This window comes from Oncorhynchus masou, chromosome 19 (assembly GCF_036934945.1).
Source record: "Oncorhynchus masou masou isolate Uvic2021 chromosome 19, UVic_Omas_1.1, whole genome shotgun sequence".
NCBI lineage: Eukaryota > Metazoa > Chordata > Actinopteri > Salmoniformes > Salmonidae > Oncorhynchus > Oncorhynchus masou.
In genome coordinates this window covers 18,734,219-18,747,618 of record NC_088230.1, presented here as the reverse complement: position 1 = coordinate 18,747,618, position 13,400 = coordinate 18,734,219, and the positions used below count along the sequence as shown (strand labels likewise).

The following is a 13,400-nucleotide window of genomic DNA, read 5'->3' as shown; positions in this document are numbered from 1 at the left end:
GTGTGGATTAACAGTGAAATGCTTACTTAAAGGCCCTTCCCAGTAACGCAGAGATAAAAAATATATATAAAAGCTTATATCAATTAATCAAAATTATTTATAAAGCCCTCTTTACATCAGTCGATGTCACAAAGTGCTGTACAGAAACCCAGCCTAAAACCCCAAACAGCAAGCAATGCAGATGTAGAAGCACGGTGGCTAGGAAAAACTCCCTAGAAAGGCAGAAACCTAGGAATAAACCTAAAGAGGAACCAGGCTCTGAGGGTTGGCCAGTCTTCTTCTGGCTGTGCCGGGTGGAGATTATAACAGTACATGGCCAAGATGTTCAAAAGTTCATAAATGACCAGCAGGGTCAAATAATAATAATCACAGTGGTTGTAGATGGTGCAACAGGTTAGCACCTCAGGAGTAAATGTCAGGTAGCTTTCCATAGCTGAGTTAGACAGCAGGTGGGGTAGGAGAGAGTTCGAAAACAGCAGGTCGGGAACAAGGTACCACATCCGGTGAACAGGTCAAGGTTCCATAGCCACAGTTGAAACTGGAACAGCAGCACGACCAGGTGGACTGGGGACAGCAAGGAGTCATTAGGCCAGGTAGTCCTGAGGCATGGTCCCTGTGTTCCGTTCTTCCGAGAGGGAGGGAGAGCGAGAATTAGAGGGAGCATGCATACTTTAACTCACACAGGAAGCAGGATAAGACTGGAGAAATACTCCAGCGTTATAAATATAATAACACAATGCATAAATCTAATTGGCTATGTACACGGGGAACCAGTACTCACACACACTCATTGTGTGTCCTAGCTGGCAGCGAAATGTATGACCCGGAGGACGTGTCGGCTCTGTACGTCAGCCGAGCCCAGGACCTGGGGAGAGAGGGGAAATACAAGGAGGCAGACAGGTAACCTCTCTCATGACCCTGTAAAACAACACATGTCACTGCACCTATCCTGTGTATGTGACAATGAAACATATTTTATGTAATTTCCACTCCCTCTCTTCTTCCTCTTTTCCTCTCTTCCCTCCCTATCATTCATTACCCTCTGTTTTACACCCGTATCGACCACAACCCTGCTGCCAAATTCATCAAAGGCAAAGTTTTCCAACATTGGGTTATAGGGCCCTGCTTATATTTCACTCACATCCAGAAAATTGTCAGTTGCAGTTCAGGTCAAGGTCCGACGACAACAGATTGACAAACAAAAGTGTTCATTTGCCGTGCACTGATAGCAAATTGGACTTTAATAAGGTCTGTGCTGTGTTGTGTTGACCTCCAGTCTATCTGCCTCAAAAGGAGCCTGTGTCTTTCCATATTAGACAGAGTAATCTCCCTCACGCTGCAAGCCTGCCACAAAGTCAATATGTCACCATGTGCCCCCAACTCTGTGTCATCTCAATACTTGCCTTGCTTATTGATCTCTCCTGTGAGAAATGTGTAACAACATTCATCAGTAAAGGGCAACTTTTATTTTTTTGAGGTGAAATTCTATTTTCTTCTGATGCCTAATTTGCAGTTTATGTATTCAGAGATTGAGTAATTCTTAATCTCCATGCATAGCAATGCAATCGTGTGTGTGCCTAGAATATCGGCAGGCTGTTTGTGACAGTTGAGAAGCCGGACCTGGCCATCGCTATGTATAAGAAGAATAAAATGTTGACGACGTGATTCGCCTGGTGGCCACACATCTCCCAGACCTACTGGCTGACACTCACCTACACCTGGCCAAGGTCAGCGATAGGGGGCGCTGCCCAAAGAGAAAATATAAACATCTTATGGGTATTCTGAAAATTTCTTATGGGAGAGGCTCAAGGTGATTTAGATTAATCAGGTTAAGTCTGAGTTCCCTATCCCAAGAGTTGGGGACAGAGTCCAGGTTTTCAGAAGCAGAGTACCACTATATGGAGGGCCAGGAGTGGAAGGCTGCAGTCAACATGTAGTGTCAACGACATGTGGGAGGAGGCCTACAGGGTACGTGTCCACACCACTAACAAAGTTGACCTGAGAGTCCATGATACGGTGAGTGTTTGTCAACAGCAGGACGGTGTGATTGTAACATCCCTGGCTTGGCCTGTATCAAAGACAGTGGTCTGTGCTAACAGACAGAGCAGCAGTAGCACAGGGTGGATGTGTTACACTGCAAGAGCTCTCCTAACACTAACACATCCTCACCTGGCTGCAACTGTGTTACTTCTGCTCCCTCCTTTCTGGCCCGCCATTGGACCAATATAGAGGCACATAAATGCACATCCTCTTTATTTAACACTTAATTGTACAGTAATTTATTAAGAGCTCCAGTATCCAATTCTCTGTATGTAGCTGTTTCACTCTCTCGCTCTTCTCTGTGCTGTGAGGTGATTGATGGTGGGAGCTTCTGGCATATTAATCAGTTCCTGCTCCTCTTCCGTGCGTGGCAGGGGACGAGCAGCCAGTGACCATAAGCAGGTGGCCTACCTGTGGGCCAAGAGTCTGGGAGGGGAGGCTGCCGTCAAACTGCTCAACAAGTTTGGTCTGCTGGAGACCTCCATCGGCTTTGCAGCAGACGACTGGTGAGTAGACCAATGCACTGGACTACACTTTACTGTACTGCCTGGAACCTCAAGCTCTTCAATATCGTTGACACAGTGATGAAGAATCTCCCTGCAGTTAAATTCTGATCACTGGGAGGTACTTGACGAAGTATCTGATGTTTCTGTTCTGTGATTGACAGAATACCAAGCCTGCTTTATATGGCCCAACTAGTTAGAATTTTAAAACATTTATTTCATCGTCTGAAGCATTCAACAGGACACAAGCTGTTAAGACCTTCCCCATTCATTCCTATGCGAGGAGTCTGTTGGTGCTGTACAGTAGATTGTGGTCATGATTCTTCTCTTGTCCTCTCTCAGCGCCTTTGACTTTGCCTGTGAACTGGCTCGTCTATCTACCAAGAACACGATCCCTGAGAGCCACCTGAAAAATGCCTTAATGTTGGAGGATCAGGTATAATACCACAGCTTATACAGACACACTCACAACTCCTCCTCATCCTAACAATCACACACTCAAGGTTACTCTGCAGCTTGCATCATCTCCGAGATTAATACAAAAAATTCTCCATTGACGGCCCAAATTTGTGTCTGAGCGCTGTTTCCGCAGGCATTAAATGTCACGCATGCATTAGTAATCCCTCCAACGCCGAGCACTGAGCTGTGATAATGTTTCATTTTTCAAGGGCAAGTTCACCGAAGCCGAGACAGAGTTCATCAAAGCGGGGAAGCCAGAAAGAGGCGGTGCTGATGTAAGTATATCAGGAGGAGTTCTTCGCCAGCTAGCAAGAGGTGCTGGCATGTGTCCCCTACAGAAGTCTGAGCTTCAAGCCTTCCTTACTAGACTTCAAACGGAGCGCCGGTGCCAGCCCTTTCAGACCTTCCACTTCTCTGTACATTGGTTATAATAAGTGTGTGAGATGTGGTGCAGGCAGGTTTGGTTGGAGGGGAGCTCAGCTCTCACTAACATGTAGCTGAGGAACGTTCAGCCCCGTTCACTTGTTTCGAGGCGGAGTTGACTTTTGATAACTGGTCGTGTGGGTTGCTTTGTTTGTCCTTCCGCTCGTGGGGTGCTGAAATTCATACTTTAACTAAAAACTTTTTGTGAATACAATCACCGACGTCTTCGGCGTTGCTCGTACTACGTAAACTGAGATTCAATTGGGCCTGTGCAAGGCAAGATCCTTGGGACGTCCCTATCCTAAACCCTAACCATAATCCTTACCTAGTGAGGTAAGCGTATTCAGAGAACGGAGTTGCACATTCTTCAGCTAGTAGAGGAACTGGAGCCCTGAGCCTGTTTTGATCTCTGCTGTCGAGAGTGTAGGATGAGAGACCTACAGTATTAGTGCTACTGGAAGATAACATCATGAGTCATGTTGTCTAGTTGATATCAGCTGGAGTGCTTTAATCTGTTAATATCAAGTATTTTAGAGAGTGTTTGCTGTCTTCAATTTGATCAATGAAAAAGTTGAACTTGGCGCTATAACAAAATGAAGAGGGAGGTTAACTCCTAGCCGGGTGTGTCCCTTACAGGTACGTCCATAACCAGGACTGGGTTAGAGCCCGGAGGGTGGCGGGGGCCAACGACCCAGGCACTGTGTCAGATGAGCTGGTAGGCCAAGTTCTGTTTTGAACAGAAATACTTTCATAAGGTTGAGGCCTTCCTTCCCTGGCCTCAGAGGCCAGAGCTGGCCATTTAAGTAACACAAAGTAAGGGACTGTCTTTGGTTGAACTGGTTAGAACTGACACTCCAGACTCCTAATTGACAGTCGAGCTGACGGGTTGGTTTTAAAGAGGACTTTGGAGATGTGAATGAATCAAACCATTTGACTCAGATTGTCCTCAGTGAGGTTTAAATCAGGAATTATGTCTGTCATTCAAAAAATAAATGGTTAAATTTATGCAAGAAGCCACAGTGATTTATATATATTATATAGTGAGCCTTCATTCTTAATCAGAGGGTTCATATTCTAGTCAATTCATTATTCTCTGTGTTCTGGAAGTCTGGGGGTAGCTTTACAGAGAACACTACAGGTTAAACAGAATGCAATGCTCCGTAATGTTTTCATTCCATTATTCACACTTCGTTTGGCTGGATATGCTTCACAGAGTTGGATGCCCCCTGGTACTGAGTGCTGCTGTTGTTGGTGTTTTTTTTGTCTTAGGACGCGGAGATGTGGAGTGATGCCATGCGGATCTGTAAAGGGTACCTTCCCAACAAGCTGAGCGTCCTTCAAGAGGAGTACGAGAAGGAGGCTGCCAAGAAGGGCTCCCGGTGAGCAAAACTCACTCCAACAACATCTGTTTTTACCATCCTTTTTCCTGGTTATTATCCCATTTTTAATATGTTTCTTTGTGGCTTTGGAGAGGCAGAGAAAACATGTCTCAACGTTGCACATTAACAGAGAAGGAGAAACCCATGTACACACACAGTTTGTGTCGTGGTCTGTTATTAATCTAGATGTGCTTTGGGATGATTCGTTATTAAACATTGGCAGCTTTTTATCCTGAATTAAATCCATAATGAGCAGCTCATTAAAGTGCAGACACGCAGGGCCTCCGTTAGTCTCCAACCATCAGCTCCCTGCTTTTAATGACTTGTGGGAAAAGATCAAAGCCTCCGTCATAAAGAAAGGGGGGGTGAGGAAGAGACATTTATTTTGCAGTCTTTAGTTCAGTTCCTAATTGAGAGTAATTCAGCCCTCTGATACTGTCAATCATGCTCAATTGAGAGCCAGAACACTCTAACACATGTTGCCATTCACTTTGACTCTTGTCTCTGTCTTATAACATCACAAGGGTTGAGTTTGTAACGCATGGCAGAAGAGGGAGAGAGATGGGATTTTAATGAGAGAAGTGTGCGCTGTGTATTCTTGTATTTGCCTTCGAAGCCTGAATCCTTAATCGCAGACAGACATGTACTGTATTCTGTCTGTTCTTAGAATGGGCTTCCAAGTCTTATGTTCTAGTTCTGTTATTCCCTTCACTTCCATCTGGTCCGTTAATCACCAATGCGTCTCAGTTATATCTAATTCATAATGCCAAGGAGGACATGTAAATGTCTTACTGACGTGTGTTCTGTCTGTGTACGGAGGGGTGGAGCAGTCTGGGGAATGGGAGCAGTCTGGGGAGTACGCCCAGTTAAGGTTAAGGACTCCACCAACGACCCCCTCGTGGAGAAGTGCTGGATGAAGGTACACAATGGAGCCCCAGGACTGACAATGAATGTCACTATAACACAACCCACCCATGCTGTCCTTACAAAACCGACTGGTGTAGTGTCACTTGTGTTTTTGGTTATGAGACAAGCCTCTATCTGTGGCCCTGGATGGACAGTCGTGCCATTTCATATTTCCTGTGTATTTCTGTGCCACTGTCTGTGGCCGTGAGTGTAGCGACTCAATGTTTCCTGTGTGTGTGACCTCCCCCAGGCTGCTAAGTTGGCCATCAAGTTCCTGACCCAGGAGAGGGCTGTGGATGTGATCCACGCTGTGGGCCCTCGCCTCACCCAGCTCAGGAAGTACAGTGCTGTGAGTCACGGCACACTTCCTGCTGTGGCTCCCTCAATGCTAACGGCCTCTTGATATTGATCATTCAGTGCTATTTTGTACAGGCATGGTTTCAGGCTACTGTATGTCAACTGATATGTGGAAATTCTATTGAAGTAATTACAGCAATTTCATGCTATTTAGAAAGTTTATTAATATTGATTTGACATGGGGTGTGGATGACAGTTGTCCAGCCAATGATTGCCTCGACGGGACCATTATGTGCCTATTCATAGCTAGTCTTGAACAAATACAGTATGAATGTTCATCTTTAAGTCCTTCAAAATGTTTGAGTTCAAATAATCTCTTTTAGAAAAATTCTGTGAAAAAGATTTAGGGGACGTAACTACATTCTGCAACAGGTTTCATCAATCTAAAGGTGTGGAGTCCGCTCTGCCAACGGAAAGCGAGTGTGTTGATAGAAAAAGACAAGGCATCCCATGTTTTATGCCTTATTCTCTGGCGTCCTTCAAGCATTATTTTTTGATGCCAAATGTTTTATTTTCCTCAGGCGGCTGAGCTGTACCTCAGCCTGGACCTAATTAAGGAAGCCATAGATGCATTCATCGAGGGAGAAGAATGGAACAAAGCCAAGAGAGTGGCCAAGGAGCTGGATCCAAGGTGAGCCTGTCTACAACGCTGCCTGGTCGCCCCTGACAACAAGCCTATCCGGTTAGAATACCACCTCTGTCATTAGGCTACAGCTAGTGGAAATCAGTGTGTCAGTCAGAGGCCTCACAGACATCAGTCAGCTGCTGCTGCTCCTAAAAACCAGAGAGACGGAGGGAGACTGAGTGAATGCGATTGGATTCCTTTCATCTATTCTGCATGTTGCATTAGTCATTTAGGATCTCATCCAGAGTGAACGACAGTAGCTAACTAGTTGTTTATTTTGTCAGTCGATTTTATTAGACATTGTTTGTCAAATGTACACGTTTTGACTTAGCTTTTTCTCAGCATCCCTGTTTGTTTCAGAGCCTTTATAAAGTGTATATAATCAACGGCTGTCTGTAGGGAGAACAGAACCAACTCCTTCAGACAATGAGAGCTGCTGATGCGCCATAGGCTCCCACTTATTACTGTCGTCCTTTTTGTGCTGTGATTTATCTATCTGGGGAGTATTACATGGTTACATCGCTTTCTTGTACTCCAGCTCCTGAACACAGTTATTATAGTACATAATAGAGGACAATGAAGGACATTTAACTTTTCTTCTGCATTGTGTGTCTGTCCTATCCATCCATGTAGGTTTGAAGATTATGTGGACCAGCAATAGAAACAACATTTGAGAAACTAAGCCAAAGAGGATTCGGTGAGTAGCTACAATTTAACGCAACTACGTATTGCAAATAATTAGCCTGTTTTTAAGTAATACTTACTCAGCAAGTACCAAATAACTTGTAATATTTTGTGTATCCAATGATATAAAAATATATATATTTTGATTTCAGTAGAAAATCAGGAAGGGAAGTATCATTGTGTGGTGGTGTGCTGTAAGATATCTTTCATGTCAGTGTGCCCACCTCTAATTCCTCAACTCTCTCTGCCTCCTCACCTCTTTCTCTGCTCTCCTACTATTGGGAGGAGACTATTGAAATGGTGGCCTAGGTTCCATCCACTCAGAAATAAGAGCGAAATAACAAAATGGATCCATATTCCCAGTCCTTGCTCTCTTTGTTATGCCACATTAGACTGGCTCAGTGGCTCTGACTTCTCTAGTTGAATGATGATGGAAAAAGTCCTGCCTGTGAAACGTGAATGGCAGATTTCGAAGGACGTGTCACTCTGTGTGTATTGTCTGCATAATGCACCAAAGTCTTCATAATGTGGGTGTTTGTAACCGTCAGGCTCGTTTTAAAAGCATGTTTCAAAGTTTCTGGATGCTAGCTATTACGAGGCTTCCATTGCCTTGTAAACCTGCTGAAAGGCTTCCATAGTTAAAAAAAAAAAAAGTTTTTCTGTAAGTGTATACCATATTAGTAATTTGTGATATTCTCTAATCCTAGCTGGTAGGAGTGGATGACATGGCAGCTCTGGACATGTAGGCTGAGTGAGGCCAATGGGCGAAGTGCATAGAGATCGCCTCTAAACAGGTAGTGATTCTACCATCAACACTCCTGCTTTAGTTTCATTGTCTATCATCCTTATTTTTCTTTTTTCAGTTTTATTCCATTACTGTTTTTAATATTTGTAGAATTACAAGATTCTTCACAAGTGTGTGTGGACTTGTACGCCGCCCACCTGATCAAGGAGGGAGATGTGGAGAAGGTGCCCCAGCCAACCCCCAGAACAACAAGATGATGTTCCTGGACCTGCTGAGCCTGTTAGGTAGAGACGGCGCTGAGTCCTTCCGCTTGTGGGCCGACCTGAGAGACGTTATGCTGCTGCTGCTGATGAGTACAGGTCCAGAGGGAGACGGGAGACGATAGTGACCGGTCACAACGTACTGTATAGCAACCACACGTATTGGCCCAATGCATAGTCTCTGTGTGTAGTTGCTATGTCGTGACAGTTTTAAAGTAGTGAGCTTATTGTTTTTAATAGTCTCGTCTCTCTGTTTGCAGTGTGAGAAGCTGACCAACTCTTTGAGCAGATGCTGCTGATCTCTCACTAATGCGCCACGCGCTGCCAAGGGGTTGACCAACTCTTATATACACTGAGTGAACAGTCATTAGGAACACCTGCTCTTTCCCTGACATAGACCGAGCAGGTGAATCCAGAGCTATCATCTCTTACTGATGTCTCTGGTCACATAAGTGGTTTATGTGAGAAGTACAGGCCGGGAACATTTTACTCACTTACCCTGACAGGTAGGCAGTTGTTTTTATGCAACTTTTTTGGGACATAAAATTCATCAATAGGATAATAACTAGTTAAAAGATCACATTTGGGATCTGGCTAATGATTAGGCCAATAGGGTAAATGCAGATAGGCAACCCCATGCTTCAGCCTATTTATTAGCTTTTTTCTGCATCAGTTGCATACCTGATAATATGGACCATGCATAGGCTATAAACATGGCCCAATATGTTAACATAATTTAACACATTTTTACCAATGTGTTAATGGGCTCATTTCTGGAAGTGTCATATTTTAGATGGTGGCAGCATACTTTTATTTTCATTCATTTTTGAGTAGAACGTCCTTCTGCATTGTGTGTCTGTCTATTCATGTAGGTTTGAAGATTATGTGGACCAGCGATACAAACACTTGAGAAACCAAGGCAAAGTGGTTTTGATGAGTAGCAACAGTTTTGAGTGTGTCAAGAACTGTAATGCTGCTGGGTTTTTCACGCTCAACAGTTTCCTGTGTGTATCAAGAATGTTCCTCCAGCCAACTTCACAACTCTCGGAAGCCTGTTTTTGTATAGTGTTGGCTGTGGTACACACTCACTTCCGATCTCTCTCCTCTCCACCCCTCTCCCTATCTTTCTGTAGGTCAGTGTGGCTGGCAAGCTGTCTATCTCCCTGCTGCGCCACACAGAGTTTATCCCAGCTGACAAGGCCTTCTACAAGGTGGGCATGGCTGCCAGGGTATGAGAACTGCTCGTATGAGCTTCGGCCAATCACGGGAGGTTGTTGTTGCTGGAGCCCCCTGGGAACTACTCTGATCAAAGTACCCTGAGTCTGTGCTCCTGGTAGGGCCGCTGGAGGTGTTATGAATAATGTTGTGCTCAAACAGCAGTATGAAGTAGCTTATCGCATCGTCCATGTTCAGAATTACATTTTTGGGGGAAATGAACAAAAATGAAATAATTTAGGAGAATGTCCATCTCTCCCAACTCGCTGAACTATTGATTCTCTCTACAGGCTGTGAACTAGGAGAACATGTCCTTTATCTTCCTCAAACACTTCCTGGATCTGTCTAATGTGAGTCCCCACTCAGCTTTACCTTGGGGTTTCACCTCAACTTGACTGAAATCTGCAGACTTTTTCAGTCAGCATAAAAACTTCACACGTAGCTTATATGAGTGATAACAATCTATATATCATCATATAAACAGTGAGTAACTGTAAACATGTTCTGTATCCAGTGTTTTAATTTGACTGTTTGAAGATGAGATAATGAGTGAATGTTGTCTTGATACCTGTTGTGGTATTTCCAGGGGATAGATGAAGGGAATCTGGACCACTCTGCTTTCCAGGACACAGACATCTCCGAGGTTCCTGTCCCTGCTAAGCTACACGTCACTGTAAGGCACAAGTCGATATTGTTTGCTTTGCTGTGTCATTATGTCTTATGACAGGTCTGAAATGTTGCTGTGTTATAACTGTCCTGTGACAGTGTTAGCTTGATAGCTCTATATCATGATGTTGTTGGCTTAGCTACAGCATATTACTATTTAATGAGGTGCGTAATGTTGCTGTTGTGTGACTTTCCTGTTATGGTCTTATGATGACACTAGGCTGTGATGATGTTGTTGTCATATCCCAGGATGCCCAGCGTGAGGAGATCCGTGACTGGATGTTGACGGTGTCCATGGACCAGCGGGTGGAGCAGGTGCTGCCCAACGACGAGAGGGACACCTACGACGCCTCTCTACTGGCAGCCAACACCGGTATCCGCTACCTGCCTTGTGTTATCACAGGTGGGTGGGAGAAACCCCCTACAGAGCACCTTACCCTCTCCCATCTCTATGGAATTACCCCAGTGTCTATGACTGTAACATCTACTCCAGGGGTGTGAAAAGTCTTGGGTGTGTCTGTGTGAGGGGGGCTATTGTTGGAGAGTCTTTGACCTTAGTTAAATATTTTATAATTGCCATGTTATTCTTGTAATTGGCATAGATTCACAAAAGTACAAATGAACCCCATTTTGTTCTTCAACCTAACTTGTTGATGGCATACATGTGTATACTGTACTGGTAAGCAAAGCAGAGGTGCTGACTCCTGCTTGCTCAGAGGCCTGCACCAGTCATAACATTACTGACAAGACACGGGTGCATATAACCTGGTATAGTACTAAAGATGCAGTGCTATCCAGAGATGCAGGGACTGAATGGCCGCCCACAACACCCAGAGGACTGTGTTGTGTTCAGGGAGGCAGTTAGCAGACCCACGTATGATGGCAGACCTGTTAATTGGTTGACTAAACATACCTCTGTAATGAAAGCTCTCGCGCTCTCTCTCTCTCTCGCGGAATAAGATTGAGTTCAAAGAACCTGGTAAGGCAGCTAACAAGGATGACTGGAATACATTCGTAATGGCCACAAGGGTAAGAAGGGGGTTTGTTATGTTCGACCTGGAGACTACATCACTGTGCTTATGACTTCCTCTGCTGATTTAGCTGCTAGTCCATCAGCCCTCACCCACATGAAACACTAGGTTTGATTTAGAATTTATCACAGGCACTCAAGCAGGTTTAGAATGTATAACATGTAAGGTTGCGTCTTAGAAAAGGGCCCATTTTCCTTTGTGTTTCATCCTTCCTGTGTGTGATTGGGATTACAGTGTGATTGAAGTAAATGGACTAATGTCCACAGAGATTTAAAGACTGGCTTATTACACGTGTGTGTCAAATATATAAATATCTATATCTCACAGCCCGGAGTGCCAGGATTAGAAGTTTGTGAGTCTGTGGCGTGGTGGACTCCCCACCTCCGGCTTCTTCTTCCACTGACAGGACCAAGATGCTGAAAACTCAATCTTCGTCCAGTGTACCGCATACCCATAACTACAGTAATTTACCATACCGTACTCTGCTTAGAGCCTCTGCCTACTTCTGAGTTATTTCATCCATCCTCCATCTCTGGTTTGGTGTTAGTGTTGAACAGTTCACATCATTCCATAACAATAGACTGTTGAGAAGACCTGCTGTGTTACTGCGCCATACATTTCTGCAGCGCTGACATCAGCACAGTCCTTACTGGCATCCCATTGGCCACTTAGTCCCTGATGTCAGGATTCTGTGTCACCATGGGGATGTCTGTAAAGTTCAGCAGAACATTCCTCTTCTCCTCTGTGTCTGTCCTGTTTTACCTTTTGAATGTGTGTTCATTCCCATTTTTACCTATGTTCCTGGTACTGCTGAAGGACTGGAGTAGGCTACAGCCAAAGTGGGTTTTTATTTAGTTGAGGGACTTGAAAGATGCCTTTACACTTCAGGTGCTGTATCTTCATAATCAAAGTGCTGTTATCTGTAATACGTGTGCTGTGTTCTAAAAGCAAAGTTCCTGTGTGATAGGAGAATTTGACATAGTGCACTTTAGAAAACTGTATTGGCTTCATGTATTGTTGGATTAAATGCAGATTTGAATGTATTTCATATGATGGAAATATGGTTAAATAAAAAAATATTCTGCATCAATTTCTTCTAATACAAGTAAATACAAAGCCACCTAGAAAATGGGAGAGCTGTTAGGCCCCATTCTTTTTATTGTGTGTTCAACCAAAATGACATTTAGTTGCTGAACAGAAAAGGTAGACCACACAGCTCAGTGCATGTATTATCTTATAGCTATTAGTAGACTACCTGATATTAAATTGGGTTCTAGGTCTATAAAAATGTTATGAATCATCGCACCCTTACCCACTCAGGTGGAGTGATTCCCAGCCGAAGAATAACCCTTGTGGACAAAGGTTATCAGCCACCAAAATACCCGTTCATGGACATCATTAGAAAGGCCCACCCAAATAAATAAAAATTCCCCCACAATAAAGGTAAAATAACTTGTCTCTTGTAGAGCAAAATGGAACATCATAGATTATAGGACTGTATCTTCATGGCAATATTTATTTTAAGCGGGGGTATACAGAAATGAGGTCAGCACAGGTATCAGTTATCTCCTCAGCAAGGTATCACTGAGAGATCATCTTTGTGGTAACCCACTCTATTTTGTCTCCATACCTGACAATATATATTTTTACCTAATTTTCAATAGAAATGTTGATTATTTGTTTAGGCCACCTATAGGGTACACTTATGTCATCCATACAAATTCTACAGAAAATCCTAAATGCTATCTTTTTTATCCAAAATTATCTAATTTTATAATTATACCACAAACACCCGCGACTAAAGGTTTGGCCTTTTAAATGCAGGACCCTATTGCAGACTTTTACGCACCATAAAACTTGTCATATGTATGCGTTTTTCTGACTGCTTCTTCAGTTATACTTCCAAAGAGAGAGAAGCAGAAATTTCACCATCCAGTAGGCCTACTCGCTCAAAGTTATCTATTGGGAGCTCGAGGCCTAAAACATTCAGAAAAGCGTTTATTAAACAGAGGAATGTTCAACTATTCCACATAGGCCTAATTTTCCGTTTGTTCGAATTTTTTTATTGAAAGCAACGTCAAATCCAAAACGGTTTAAGTAGGCCTAA

General features: G+C 43.7%; 1 pseudogene; it reads left to right on the top strand.

The window, feature by feature from the left end:
* Positions 1-12,373, top strand: part of LOC135505618 (intraflagellar transport protein 172 homolog) — a 29,388-nt pseudogene extending 17,015 nt beyond the window's left edge.
* Positions 12,374-13,400: the final 1,027 nt, after the last annotated feature.